Source organism: Punica granatum, chromosome 5 (genome assembly GCF_007655135.1).
Source record: "Punica granatum isolate Tunisia-2019 chromosome 5, ASM765513v2, whole genome shotgun sequence".
Lineage (NCBI taxonomy): Eukaryota > Viridiplantae > Streptophyta > Magnoliopsida > Myrtales > Lythraceae > Punica > Punica granatum.
This window is the reverse complement of record NC_045131.1, coordinates 21908835-21922227: the sequence shown is the minus strand read 5'-3', so window position 1 is coordinate 21922227 and position 13393 is coordinate 21908835. Positions and strand designations below refer to the sequence as shown.

Here is a 13393-nt window from a genome sequence, read left to right as displayed (position 1 = left end):
TCTTGAGGCAAACCCGAGAGCTCTTTTGCTTATTTCGGGTCGGGAAGGTCTTCCGAGGGTCGATCCAAACGTTTCCCAACATGCTAACATGTTAATCGAGGATAAACATGCATGATATAATGTAAAAGTGCATAAACATGAAGTCTTGCAAGTGAACATGCTTTGTGCACCATATTACTCCATAGCCATGCAAATAATGTAAAAAAACCCTAACTCCTCTAAGTCAAGAGTGATTTACCTAGCCTCGGGATACGAGGAAAGAGTCGGGGAAGTGTTCGAGAGTCGGGTGACTCGGTAGAACGCTTGGAAGGATGCTCGGGTGCAAAGGATGCACGTTCGGGGAGCTAGGTGCACGGGGAGTGCGGCTGGAGTGCATGGGAGGCGTGCGGGTGCGCGCGGGGCGCGCGAGCGGAGCGCTGGAGCGCGCGGGCGTACGCGCTGGGGGCGTCTGGCGCGGGGCGTGCGCGCGGGCAGGCGTCTGGAGCGCGGGCGTGCGCCCGGGCAGGCGTCTGGCACACGGGCGCGTGGCTGTGAGAGCGGACGAGCGGCTGCGCGTGCGGCGACGGGTGTACTGTTCACCCAAGAGCACGTCCTTCACCCGGAATCACCTAAATGACCTGAAATGATAAGCAAATTACATGTGGTCCATGGAGTTTGAGAAATTTTGGACTTAAGTCGGGATGATGAACATCGGCTTCCGACTTAAGAAACTCAAAGCTTCCTTCGGGTTTTCTTCGGGTTTTTTCTCTTGGTTTTGAAGTGTTGAAACTTGCTGGTTTTGGCTATGGAGTTGAGAGCTTTTCTTGAGGGAGAAAACTTGGAGAGATTGTGCAAGAGGAGAAGTGATTATCTTAATCACTTTTGGGTCATTTATAGGCAAAGCTAATGACACAATTAGCAAAAGCAAGTGCTCTTAACCCCCATGCTTAGCAAATTTTGGTTTGATTAAGAAAATATCAAGCCTCATCTTCTTCCATTGCATTAATGAAGAAGAGATAAGACATTGATGAGCATTGATGAGAAGTTGAGTGTTGTCTTCAACCTCTCCAAGATATTTTGGCTAAGAGAGGGCAAGTTGTCTTCTTGAATTGAAGAAGAAGAAGAAGCTTCTAGAGCAAAAGGGTGACTCATCTTGGGAAGCCCGTGGGTCCCACGACTGAAGAGGAGAAACCGGGGAAAAGCTCGGGCCTCGATTGATCGCGCATTCGAAGTTTGTGGTTCGAACCGAATGTTGAATTATCAATATACGCGAGGAAACGGATTTAATGAGTCCGAGATTGGCATTTTCCTTGAGGAATTGCCAAATGTTTGTATGAGGTTCGGAAGCCGGTTTTGCTCCTTTTATGCATTCAGAGCGAGGTTACCCACTTCTGACAGCATATCTTGTATCTGCATCCCACGTCGGCCATTTTGACATAAATTGTCAAATTACGTGGGCACTTGACCCTTAAGCCGGTAATGCAAATATGGAGCCGGAGATGTCCTAGGAGGCCGAAACTAGATTTCTCAGATTGCTTTCTGAGTTTCTTGGGTGATCCGAAGATAAGGCCTCTAAGGATATGAAAAGTGCATCTGAGACCCTTAAAGCGTTGTTCGAGGGGTCTAGATGAGTTGTGTGATTCATTCCGACGATTCCATATTGAGCCTTGAGAAGGCTAGCATTGTGTAAGGTAAGCATCCGGCGTCAAGTTTCCCCAAAGAGGATCTCCGAATATGGATTTCCTCTGAAAATGGTCTTTTGTGCTTTTCGGAGGTTACTCGAGAAACCGAGAAGGGCTTTGCTGTCTGTTTTGCCCAATTGCGAATGTCCGCTAGAGTTTTTAGGGCAATGTAGTATGAACTTCGTTTGCCGTAATTCCATCAGACGAGTCTCCGGTTATGCTCTTTCGAAGAGGGTATGCCCGTTTTGTCGCTCGGAAGTCATTTAGAGTGTCTTTATGGCTTCCAAAAGACAATCTGAAGCATTGCTCGTGCTCTGTATGATTGTGGGGCATGGCTGCATCTGATATTTGGAATTAACTTTTCTCCGAGAAACCGGCATTTTTGGACTTCCACTGAAAAGTTGTCTGTATACAGAAAGTTGTTCTGTATAGAGCAGATGATTTGCGAAATGCGTTTGAAGACACTTTTCATCTGTTTGGCATCGATGTGGATTTTTGAAGTCCAATGTTGGCTATCTTCCGACGGTCGAGCGAACTATCGAAAAATAGGACTGTCCATGTGGTACACTGGAAATGCCGGTTTTGGACATTGTTGAGCTCTCTAGCCACTCTGTTACCCTTTGGTGACTCCTGGAGTCCTTCTATCATGTGTGCATGTCTTCTGCTCAATTTTGCCGACTTGAGGTTGAATAGTGATTTCTACTCTGTTAAGTCGTTTTTCTGTATTCTGCTCAAGTTGTGGATTGGACCATTGCTGATATCGTTGTTTGGAAATGTGAGCCAAAATGGGGTGCTGACAGACCCCAAGCTAGAATCAAGTGTTTACAGCTACTTTTTGAGACGTTTATGGGAAAGTGGTTAAGAATTAATCGGATTACCGCAATGGTCTCTTTGTATGAGAACGATGGAATGAAAGGAATCCTCAAGGCCAAAATAACTCGAGGAGAAAGTCAAGAGGGAAGAAAGTAATGTGTTGGCATTGAAAGGAGCAAAGCCACCACAAGAAGACTTGTTCGAAGATGAATGGGAAAGGCAAGAGTGTTAGTCCTTTAGCCACCGTCGTAGTAGTCGAGAGGGATTCATATGAGGTGAAGCTTGTTCTTGCAGCAACTGTATTTACAAAAGCCTATGAGCATGTGAGTGGTGATATACTCGAAACATCGAATAGCTCGGAGACTAGTTGGATCTTGGACTCAGGATGCTCCTACCATAAGTGTCCCAATCAAGAGCTCTTTGCTACTTATGAGAAGATCGAAAGAGACAAGATTCTCATGGGCAATAACAACGCCTGCAAGGTAGTTGGTATCGATATGATGTGGATTAAGATGTTTGATAGGATTATTAAAACTTTGTATAATGGCAGGCATGTCCTTGAGTTGAAGAAGAATCCGATTAGTTTGGATACTCTTGATAGTCCTGGATATGAGTACAAGGGGAAAGGTGGAGTTTTGAAGGTGTTGAATGGTGTCCTTGTGGTCATGAAGGGTATGAAGCACAATGGCCGATACATTCTATAAAGGAGCACTGCTACAGGAACTTCAGCCATTGGTTCAACGGATCATGATACTATCACGATGAAGATTTGGCACATGAGGCTCGAACACATGAGTAAGAAGGGGCGGATGGAGCTAAGCAAGCGAGGAAGCGAGATCTCTGTAAGCTATCTTCGGGAAATAAAATGTATTCTAGATTATGGTCACTCAAACTTGTGGGGTCCTTCTCAGGTACATCGAAGAGCGGATGCAAGTATATGCTAACCTTTATTTATGACTATTCAACAAAGGTTTGGGTGTATTTTATTAGCATAAAAGTGATGTATTTATGAAAATTCATGTTCAGTATGTTTAAAGCTCTTCCAAGCAAGGAGTTTCTCTATTCGAAATACTCGAACTCGAAACTTTGCTTAAGGAGAACAAGCGATGAACCATTTGAACCAACTCTTGTCGTTACACTGTCATCCTATTTCTTCATCAAAATCCTTAAATTGAATCTTAACTACTGTAAAGACTTGTGCAATGCACGAATCAGTTTTTGAAATTTAGAGATATATAATTTTATAATAATTTTGATCAAATTATAGAAGTATACTTTATATATTTAAATTAAATCTTTTTATTTTATGCAATCAATACTACATTTGAAAAAGAGTTTAATTGAAAAAAAAATATTATATGTAAGAGGAAAATGTAGTTTGGCACCTGACCTTTGTACCTAGTTGCATTGTGTAACCCGAACTTTGAAAAGTTGCAACTTGCCACCTGACCTATTTAAAAATAAGCACGGTGCAACCTAAATGTATTTTCCGACCAAGCTAAGTCGCATGCATGTCATGTGAGAATGAGAATTTTAAAGGGCAAAAAAAGGAGAAGGAAAAGAGGAAGGAGGGGAAGGGGTAAGAAGACAATGTTAGTCCCCCCTTTCGATCAACGCCACACCGGCGATGTCTCCCCCAGCTATCAACGACATGTGTCACTGCTACCACGTTGTTGGTGTCCCTTCACTTACAAACTCATCCCTCAACCTTAAGCTGCCCTTTCAAGTGCTCTAATGACGGTCACGGTTCCTCCGTGTGGTCTAGCCCTTCATGGCGGGTTTTTCGCGCGTACTCTTCCTCTATGAGCAAGACTCCATCCAAATCTGCCACTCGTTGGAGAACGCCTTCTTTTCTATGAAGACCCCACCACTAAATGATGAACTTTGCCAGTCTTCGCTTTTGACCCGACCAGGAGAGGACAGAGGGGGAAGCCAAGCCGCAGTAAAGGCGATAGAGAGATAGGGATCAGGATCCGGAGAAGAGAGAATCAATGAGGATTTTGTCTTGTAAGAGCTTTCAGTTTGTCTCTGTCTGCTACCTTCTTTATCAGAAGAAATAAGGAAGAGACAGAGGAAGAGAGAGAGATGGAAGGGCAGAGGCCTTTAGTGTCCACTCTAGTCAAGAATTGGGGCCTCACAATCACTAGTCAATATGCTTTTCTCTCATGCCTTTCTTCGTTCATGGTTCGATATTCTGGTGTCCTAGGCGTAGAGGAACCACACCAATCCATCCCAAACTTGGTGGTTAAACTCTACTGCGGTGACGATACTGTAGGGGAGGTCTTGCGGAAAAATAGCTCGACGCCAGGATGATAAAAAGCTTAACACCGCTCATTCTTATCACTACTTTTTCATATTGAAAAAGAAAACAAAAAATGAAAAATGAAAAGGTCATTTTATTCAAAATCCCAATGTTGAAATCCCTTTTCTCCCACTTCACACCTCGGAACACACCCTTATTATTTATAGAGAGAAAGGCGCTTTCACATCTTCTTAACCCGAAATGGCTGGGAAGAGGAAAGGTTCCTTTTTTTTTAAGGGTACTCCTGGGAACAGATCCGGTGGAGATGGGGCAGGGCTTGTAACTTAGAGGATTAGAGCACGTGGCTATGAATCACGGTGTCAGGACTTTGCGAATTTGTGGAAAGGACATCGTTGGCTAAGCTAAGGAAGAATTCAAGGAAGTCCATTACTGAGAGAAGTGATGATCTCGTCTTGCTTGCTGGGAGAGAGGAAGCTTTCGGATCACCTTTTCCAGCCAGAGAACGAGCGATCACTCAACAATGAACACTAACTGAAAGCGGCTGGGAATGAGCACCTATCCCTTACGGGAATCGAACCCGTGTCTTCGACATGAAAAGACGATATCCTAACCACTGGACGAAAAAGGACCAAAAAGCCATTCTTCATATACCTCAGCTCCGAGAATAGAAGTGGTTCGTTTTCTTTCTATACGCAATTCAAGATTTCGTTTGTGTTCATGTTAGCGATTTCTGATGTGAATTCGGCGGGTCGTCCCCCCTTCTTAGGAGTTCCCCCACCGACCCAGTGACACACCAATCACACCCCTTCCCTTTCTCCGATCATAAAGCCCCCTGATCCCTTTCTTTATCTTTCATCCCATGCACATAATAAGTGAGCTCACTCTTTCTAATTCAAAAAAGAAAAGAGAGGCGAAGGCCTATGCCTAAAGTAAGAAAGAAAGTAGATGTTGGTTACGAAGTAAGGTCAGCTGGTTAAGGAAAGCTCAGGTTATGAAATCGCTTAGCCGTTAATGTTTGTTATAGTAGTGAGAAATCGGAACGGAGTTGCGTCAGCTGTAGATAGAGACTAGGCTAAGGGACAGACTTCATCTCTTCTATTCTCTTCACTTACACCTTACACTTCCGCTGAGTCTAACGAGGCTCAGGTGCGGAGCCTTCCACTGTGGACCGAGACTACGCAAAGGTAGAACACCATAGAAACTTCGCTGACTTTATCAACTTGATTTCGCTACGTTCAATAAGAACCCGGAATAGCGAAAATCGGTTCGTGTTCCGCTTCCAAAGTCAATCGTCTTTGCCCAAGTTTGAACTGCAGACGACTCTCCAGTGGTTCCATTCCTTCTTACTTGACTTGTGGGTCAACCCACCCCAATGGGAAGAAGAGGGTCAACCAAACAGCGGGTAGCTCCACTTTGTACATTTGCTAAGGTAGACCAATCATGCATTTTAGAAAAAGGAAGGGAACTTCTCACCGAATGAGGCAGTAGGAATGAAGGAGGCGGTGTCAGCACCCCATTTCGATCCATCGGCTCTAGGGGGCAATATCGTCATTTGTCCAATTTATTACCTTTTCTAAAAAAAAATAATTAATTAATTAATTTAAATTAAATTAAATTATATATATTTATGTAAAAAAAAAATCAAATCCTGGGCAGGCCAAGCAGCGTTGACCGGCTGCTTGTGACCCGCCGGCCATTTAATTTTAAAAAAAAAAGATTCGGGCAGGCCGGGCAGAGCTCGCTGGCTGCCCGCAATCCCCGCCGGCCCGGAAATCCCCCAAATCGCGATTTTCGCGATTTCCGCCAAATCGATTGAAATCTTAACGGAAAATGGGATGAAATTGAAATTAAAGGGGCAAAAAAGCAATTCGGATGGAAACGAACATGACCCAGCAAGAAGAAACGGAAATTTTGCTCTCGATTTGCCCGATTAAGAGATCGATTGATTTCTCGAGCCGTCGCCGGAAAATCGCGATAACTCCCCCGATTCCGACTGATTAAGCGCCGGTGAGGTCCCGATCGACCACGGCGAAGCAGCGGCGGCGCCCAGAGCTATCTCCCGCGTCCATTCCGTTCGTCGTCGCGGCGTCCAGGGGCGAGAACCGTCTCCCCCAGCCTCGTCGCCGCCGCTCCCCCCGATCCCGGCCGCCCTTTGGCTAACGGGCCTCGGCCCATTTCTCTTCCTTTGCAGGCTCGGCCCATTTAGGCCCAAGGCGCTCCAGTCCGGCCCAGCTTCTCTTCCAGGCGGTTTCTCCTTCGGGCCGGCCAGTCCGACCCGATTCGTCCGGCGATTTTTTTTATTTTACAGATAAGTCCCTCAACTTTCCGGACTAGGTAAATTCTCGACTTAGTGGCATGATTAGGATTCCTTTCCTGAATATTCTTGCTTGCTTGATGGATATAATGTGAAATGAGTATTCTTGGGTCGCGTGGGTGATCGGATTTGTCCCGAACTCGATTTTACGAACTTTCTATTTTGTCACATTTCAGTCCAGAGGATGTATTTTATTTTTTAAGATCTGCCCTGAATTTAAATATTATTTTCAATCAAGCCCCGGTCATTTTTATTATTTTCCAATCAGTCCTTGGATTTTTCAGAATTTTTCCAAGAATCCCAAATAACTTTTCAAATTGTTTCAGTTTAGTCCCGGGACCATTTTTCACCCTTTTCAGATCTGCCCCGAATTTCAAAAATTCTTTTCAATAAAGTCCCAGTCATTTTACTATTTTCTAATCAGCCCTGGAGTTCCCAGAATTTTTCAAGAATCCCTAGGAACTTTTCAAGTTGTTTCAGTTTAGTCCTAGGGCCATTTTTTTGTTTTCAGATCAGTCCCGATTTTCAAATTCACGTCAAATAAGTCCTAGGTCATTTTCAGTAAATTTTTTACACAATCCCCATCTTTTAGAATTTTCAGATCAGTCCCCAATTTTTCTAAAATTTTCAAATCAGTTCCTGCTCTTTTAAAATCGTTCAATTCAGCCCCTGGACATTTTCTAAAAATATCCGGCCCTTTTCTGTTTGGATCACCCACCGACAATGTATATGCCCCATTTAAATATTTCATTTTTGTAATTATGTGATCATGTCGGAAATTAGAGTTTATCGGACGGTCAACTAATGGCTATCTCGACGGCTCGAAATCTGTAGACTAAAGCATTCGGCAAGTTTTTTAATTAACCTAAAATTCTACATACGGGATAATCGGGACGTTAAATTTGGCTAAATTAAATCACTTGATTTCTTTAATTGGATCGCACGAATTGATTAATAATTTGTAATCGCGTCGACAGTTCAAGAACTGTTAGTCATGCCCTTTTCAAAATTCACAATTTCAAAAGCACCGAGATACGTACAACGTAATCTTGATTTTCATGCACACACATATTTACCGATTCAAGGGCATGATTACCGGTTCTTATCCTGCCGTAATCCTAGCGTAGGTTTGCGTTTAGAGCGGGTTGAAACATGGGAAAACAAATTAATCACAAACTCGGCTTAATCAAACATGGACAAATAGTCAAGTAGAGGGTTAGGTTTTGGGTTTTAGGTGAAAATACTCTTAATCTGTAAAAGCCATATTATCGTGATACAGAATAATCTAAAAACAACCCACACATTCGAGACTTGACTATGGACATCACGTCTGTCGGGTCCGTTAAAATAATGCCGGATGCTACATACCCTATCCATCATCCCATTTGTTTGTTTTAGGGTAGGACTTGTATGCCAAGATACCCCGGATAATAATTGATTAACTCACGTAAATTTGGCAATAACAAAATCTCATTGTTCGTTTATTTGCGCTTACTTGTTACATTTTTGCACTTATTTGTTATTCGGATCAAGCCCGATCCTTTAGGATACGATTCACATGGGGTCCAACGCCCCAATCGTAGATTACGGGATCTAATCCCCTAGACACCGAGTGCGCACCTTAATTTCAATTTCAGTCTTTTCAAATTACACGGTGAGCACGAGTGGAATAATGATCGAACGCGAACCGACTGGGATTCAGTTGTTATAATTTGTATTTTATTTATTTGAGAGGACAATGTAAGGATTTATGTCGTACGTTTATTCATGTAAGAATCCCGGTCGGAGAGCGGATGGTCGGAGTGTTTCTTCGAATTTACAGTGTCAAAACGCGTAAGATGAGCGGAACTTAATTAAGCGGTAATTAAATAAAAATGGCAAGCCTAAACAAGTTAGAGTACCGATAGGGCATGCGAGATATAGACTCGCATGTAACAGAACCCTCGAATTCGGAACCTCGGGTTTCGCAGACTATATGCCTTAGCAATTAGGTGTACCCTGTACCCCTAGACCCGGGCGACTCATCGGCCCTCGACCTTCGGGTCGTAAACAAGTAGTGGCGACTCATTTTCACGTGCGTCCGTCGCGCGTCCCCGGGAAAGTGGACACTCCCAAGCCGCGTTGCATTTAGGCGCGCGAATATGTTCCCCGACGAGACGAAATTCGGGTGCGCACAGCTTGGCGACTCCACTGGGGACACTTAGAGGGTTCGGGCTCGTTCCCACTTGCTTTGTTTGCTTGTTTATTTATCGCTTTTCGCAATTTCCCGCTTATCTACTTTACGCACTTTTATTTCTCGCACGCACATTGCATATCATACTAGAGTCAGGTACCTACGGGTCACGTCCCACGACCGATTTTAGGAAACACAGGTTAGATAGGGGTTCCGAGTAAGGGTACGTCGCACGGTTGGACCGTCGATTAAGCCCCCAAAGATCCCCGCTCGATTTCAAGGAATTAACACCCTTGAGTCGGGAGCCCCCATCCTTACGTAGCACGGTCCCTGTAGTACTAAAACCATGCATTTTGTAGGAGCTCCACGCCATCTTCCAACCCGACTCCAACAACAGTCCTTGAGTCGGCCTGCGCGCCAATTTGAATCTTTCTGTTCTTGAGAGAGATGTGCGATGTATACTATTCATTAAGCCGTGGGCATTTTATTTTTTACATGCATGCATCATCCAATTTCAAAATTAGGGTGTCATTTGTATTGACTAGTCTTAAGTTGATTTTCCTTTCATCTTGGTAAGGGATGTCATGCCCGGTCTCCTGCCCGCGCCTCGACAGAGTCACACCACTGCTAGAGGAGATTACCCGTATATGGAGAGCATTACGCCCAGTTGACCGCCACTATATCGCTACATTCGTGGGAGATATTCCCTTGCTGGCTACCCGACACGTCGATTGGAATTTCCTCGAGGCCGCCATCACATTCTGGAACCCAAGTCGCGCCGTCTTCGACATACAGGGTACCGAGCTCACGCCGACCATTGAGGAATACCGGACACTCATCGGTCGAACCATAGTTGTCAACAGCATTGTGGAACCCAACTTCCACACCGCCCGACCAACCCTAGTCTCACGCCTACTCGGGGTTCTAACGACTCGTTTGAATGCTGAACTCGCATACTCTGGCAGCACGGAGATAACAATCGAAAAACTTCTCCTTTTTATTGAGTCCCGAGCACACAGGGTCCAGGGGGATTTTCTTCGAAAGGATTTATGTCATGCTGTTTTACTACTAATTTTCGGGACCCTCTTATTCCCTCGCTAGCATGGTCTCATCGATGCGGCCTTGGCCAGCGTTGTCCTCCAAGTGGTCGGAGGGCGCGGTTACGAGGTAGCCCTTGTAGCTGAGACCATTCGGTCCCTCGACCGTGTTTTGAGAACACGCGACCGAAGAATAAGAGGATCCCCCATCCTTTTACAAATCTGGTTTCAAAGCCACACAAACCCCTTCGATCTAGTGTGCCCGATTATGTATTTTAATGGCCCGGAGTCAATCATTTCTCGTTTGTTGTCCCTCCTGCGTGTGGAAGAACGCAAGATCTCTGAGTGGATCAAAATTTTTCGTGAAATAGCACCTAGGGGCTTCAAGTGGCGTGCTGCGTGGATGCCACTTGGACCCATGACCTTTAGGTGTCCTGATTCTTATGGAGTCTCACTCATGAGTCATGCGGGGTCCACCACTTATTTTCCGGCTCGAGTAATGAGGCAGCTCGGTGGCTTACAGACGGTCCCCGAGGATACGGCGCGAACTAGATTTGAACATACTTGGTGGGAGGATCAGACACCCGTAGATCGCCAAAGTAACGTCGAACAGGTCTTGAATGTGTGGCGAACTGTGATTACCGAGCGTCCTTACTTCCCCGAGCACCCGACCCAAGATGAACGAGACTTTCAAGCCACAGAGGAATATATCCTCCGCTTCTATCGATGGGGTCCATCAGAGAATGATGATTTCACAGACTCTCCTCCGATCGAGAGTAGCACATCATCCGGGGCACCGGTACCGGACACGGCCATCCAAGTCGAGCTCGCCAATCTCAGGGCTGAAAGGGACCGCCTCCGCCAGGAGGTCGCCGAGAAGAATGAACAGCTTGGCGATCAGCACCAACTACAGAAAGAGCTTGCCCAGGCCCGCGCCCAACTGCAGAGGCGTGATCAGGAGTTGGCGCAAGCGAGCGCTACCTTGGAGAGGTCTAGAAAGAGGGCCCGTGGAGGTCCACGCACATCTTAAGATAGATACCTCTACCAGGCCCTCACCTAGAACCGATGCTTTCCATGGCGACGGTCGCTTGCACCCCGAGCACGTTGGAAGACCGACTTAGGACTATCTTTTTAAAATTTGTATTGCACTTTGAGCCATTCAGTTAATACGAATGACAGCATTAGTTTTTAAAAATTCATGCATCTCATGCACTCCCTCTCTTATTCATTACTTTGCATGTTTATTTTAAAGAGAATTTTCTTGCATCGAAACTCACGCACTTATGGATTCTAGGTATTAACAACTGGCGGCGCCCCACCGGTATCCCACACGCTTCCAATTAAGAATGGCAGAGGAAAATCAACTCGCTGTCTTCGAGGGGAATACACCACCGACGCCAGTTCATTCTCCACGGCCCACGGTGAATGCGCCACCACCACTTACCACTGCAGGCACGCCACTAGCACATCATGGGACTCCCTCGGCCCATCTCCCACAACCGATTTTAACAAGCATGTCACTACCGCCGGGGTACGCACCACCACCACCTGGACACTCGCCGCCACCACCGATGTACGTGCCGTCGTCGGCGACTCAAGCACCACCACTTGCCCATGATCCTACTCGCATGGCCACGCTCGAGGGCAACGTCACAACTCTTCAAAACACGGTTGACCTAATGGCCGCTAATATGGCCGAGATGATGGCCTTGCTCAGGAGGCCAAATCGCGCGTCTTCAAGCTCCATCCCGCCTCTCGCACGCGGGCCAACTGTCGACCCCGTTCCTTGGGTCCCGCCAACCCATGCATCAAAGGGCGACATAGCGGCCGCCCCCGCGCCAGCAATTATCCCAGTGCCCGCTCCTCATCCGAAGCACGCGCCGGCAATTCACCTGGTCGACTTCGGCCATCCTCAGTCCACCATTCCAGCAACCGTCTCACTTCCGCCCATGACGATTCCCGTGCCGATCCGACCATGTTCGCACCACCTCCCGTGTCCGTGCCAGCTCCAGCTACCGTTTATACTGCTCCTCCGCCGATGGGCTTCCCGACATCGAGCGCCCCTATTCTTGCTCACACAACTGAGCCTTTCCCTCACCAAGCTCCACAATCCCATATCAGCCTCCCCTACCAAGCTCCACCTCCCATAAATATTACTTTCTAACCGGGCACGCCGACTCAAGCGACCCCCAGAGCTCCACCCACAAATTTCTTTCCCGAAACGGAAACTGAGCAGAAGAGGAGAATGAAGAAGATAGAAGAGACTATTAGAGCCCTCCAAGCAAGTGATCCTCGACATAGCACGAGCTACTTGGATTCGTCTCTCTTCCCGGGAATGCAGCTGCCCTTGAAAGTCAAAATGCCGAAGTTCGAGAAATATGATGGAACCAAAGACCCGCGGCACCACCTTCGCCACTATCATACAAAGATGCTTCAGTACTGGGACTATGAACAGTTCGTTGTCGCCACTTTCCAAGAAAGTCTATCGGGATCGGCCCTTAACTGGTTCATGTCGCTCCAAGCGGAAGACGTCCCATCTTGGGTCGAACTGGCCAAGAAGTTCGTTGAACAGTATCAGTACAACATAGAGACGCCTCGATCTTTCCTCGAGCTAAGCACAATGGAAATGGCAGAAGGCTAGAAATTCGAGAAATACGCCACTGATTGGCGCTCAGAAGCAGCGAAGCATTTTCCCCCAATTTGCGAGGCGCAACAGATACAGATGTTCCACGGAACACTCAAAGGGGCCTACTATTCCCATCTCATGGGCCACAAGTCCTCCTTTTCGGAGATGATTATGGCGGGGAAGCAGGTAGACTTGGGCATCAAGCTCGGAAGGTTAGAGGGTCCGACAAAGAAGGGAGAAGGAGAGTCCTCGAGGAAGACCACGACTGCAGCAGCCCCTACTAACGGCAGAAGGGGAAAGGAGGCTTCGGTTAATGCAGTTAATCTAGGGCATTCGGGATCTCAACAATACTCGGTGAATTTCACACCCGCGCCACCTGCTACTCCCGCATATGCTCCGCCGACTGTACACTATCAGCCTCAACACCCCGCTCAACCAGTTTACTACTCAGCTCCGCCGGCCCCGTAACAAATTGTCCACCACTATCCCCCTGCTTCGACCCAACA

The 13393-nt window shown here is 46.5% G+C and overlaps 1 non-coding gene across 1 annotated transcript; it reads right to left on the bottom strand.

Moving 5' to 3' along the window:
• Nucleotides 1-5293: 5293 nt before the first annotated feature.
• TRNAE-UUC lies at nt 5294-5366 on the bottom strand. Its single transcript has one exon. It is a non-coding gene; the product is annotated as a tRNA-Glu (tRNA).
• Nucleotides 5367-13393: the final 8027 nt, after the last annotated feature.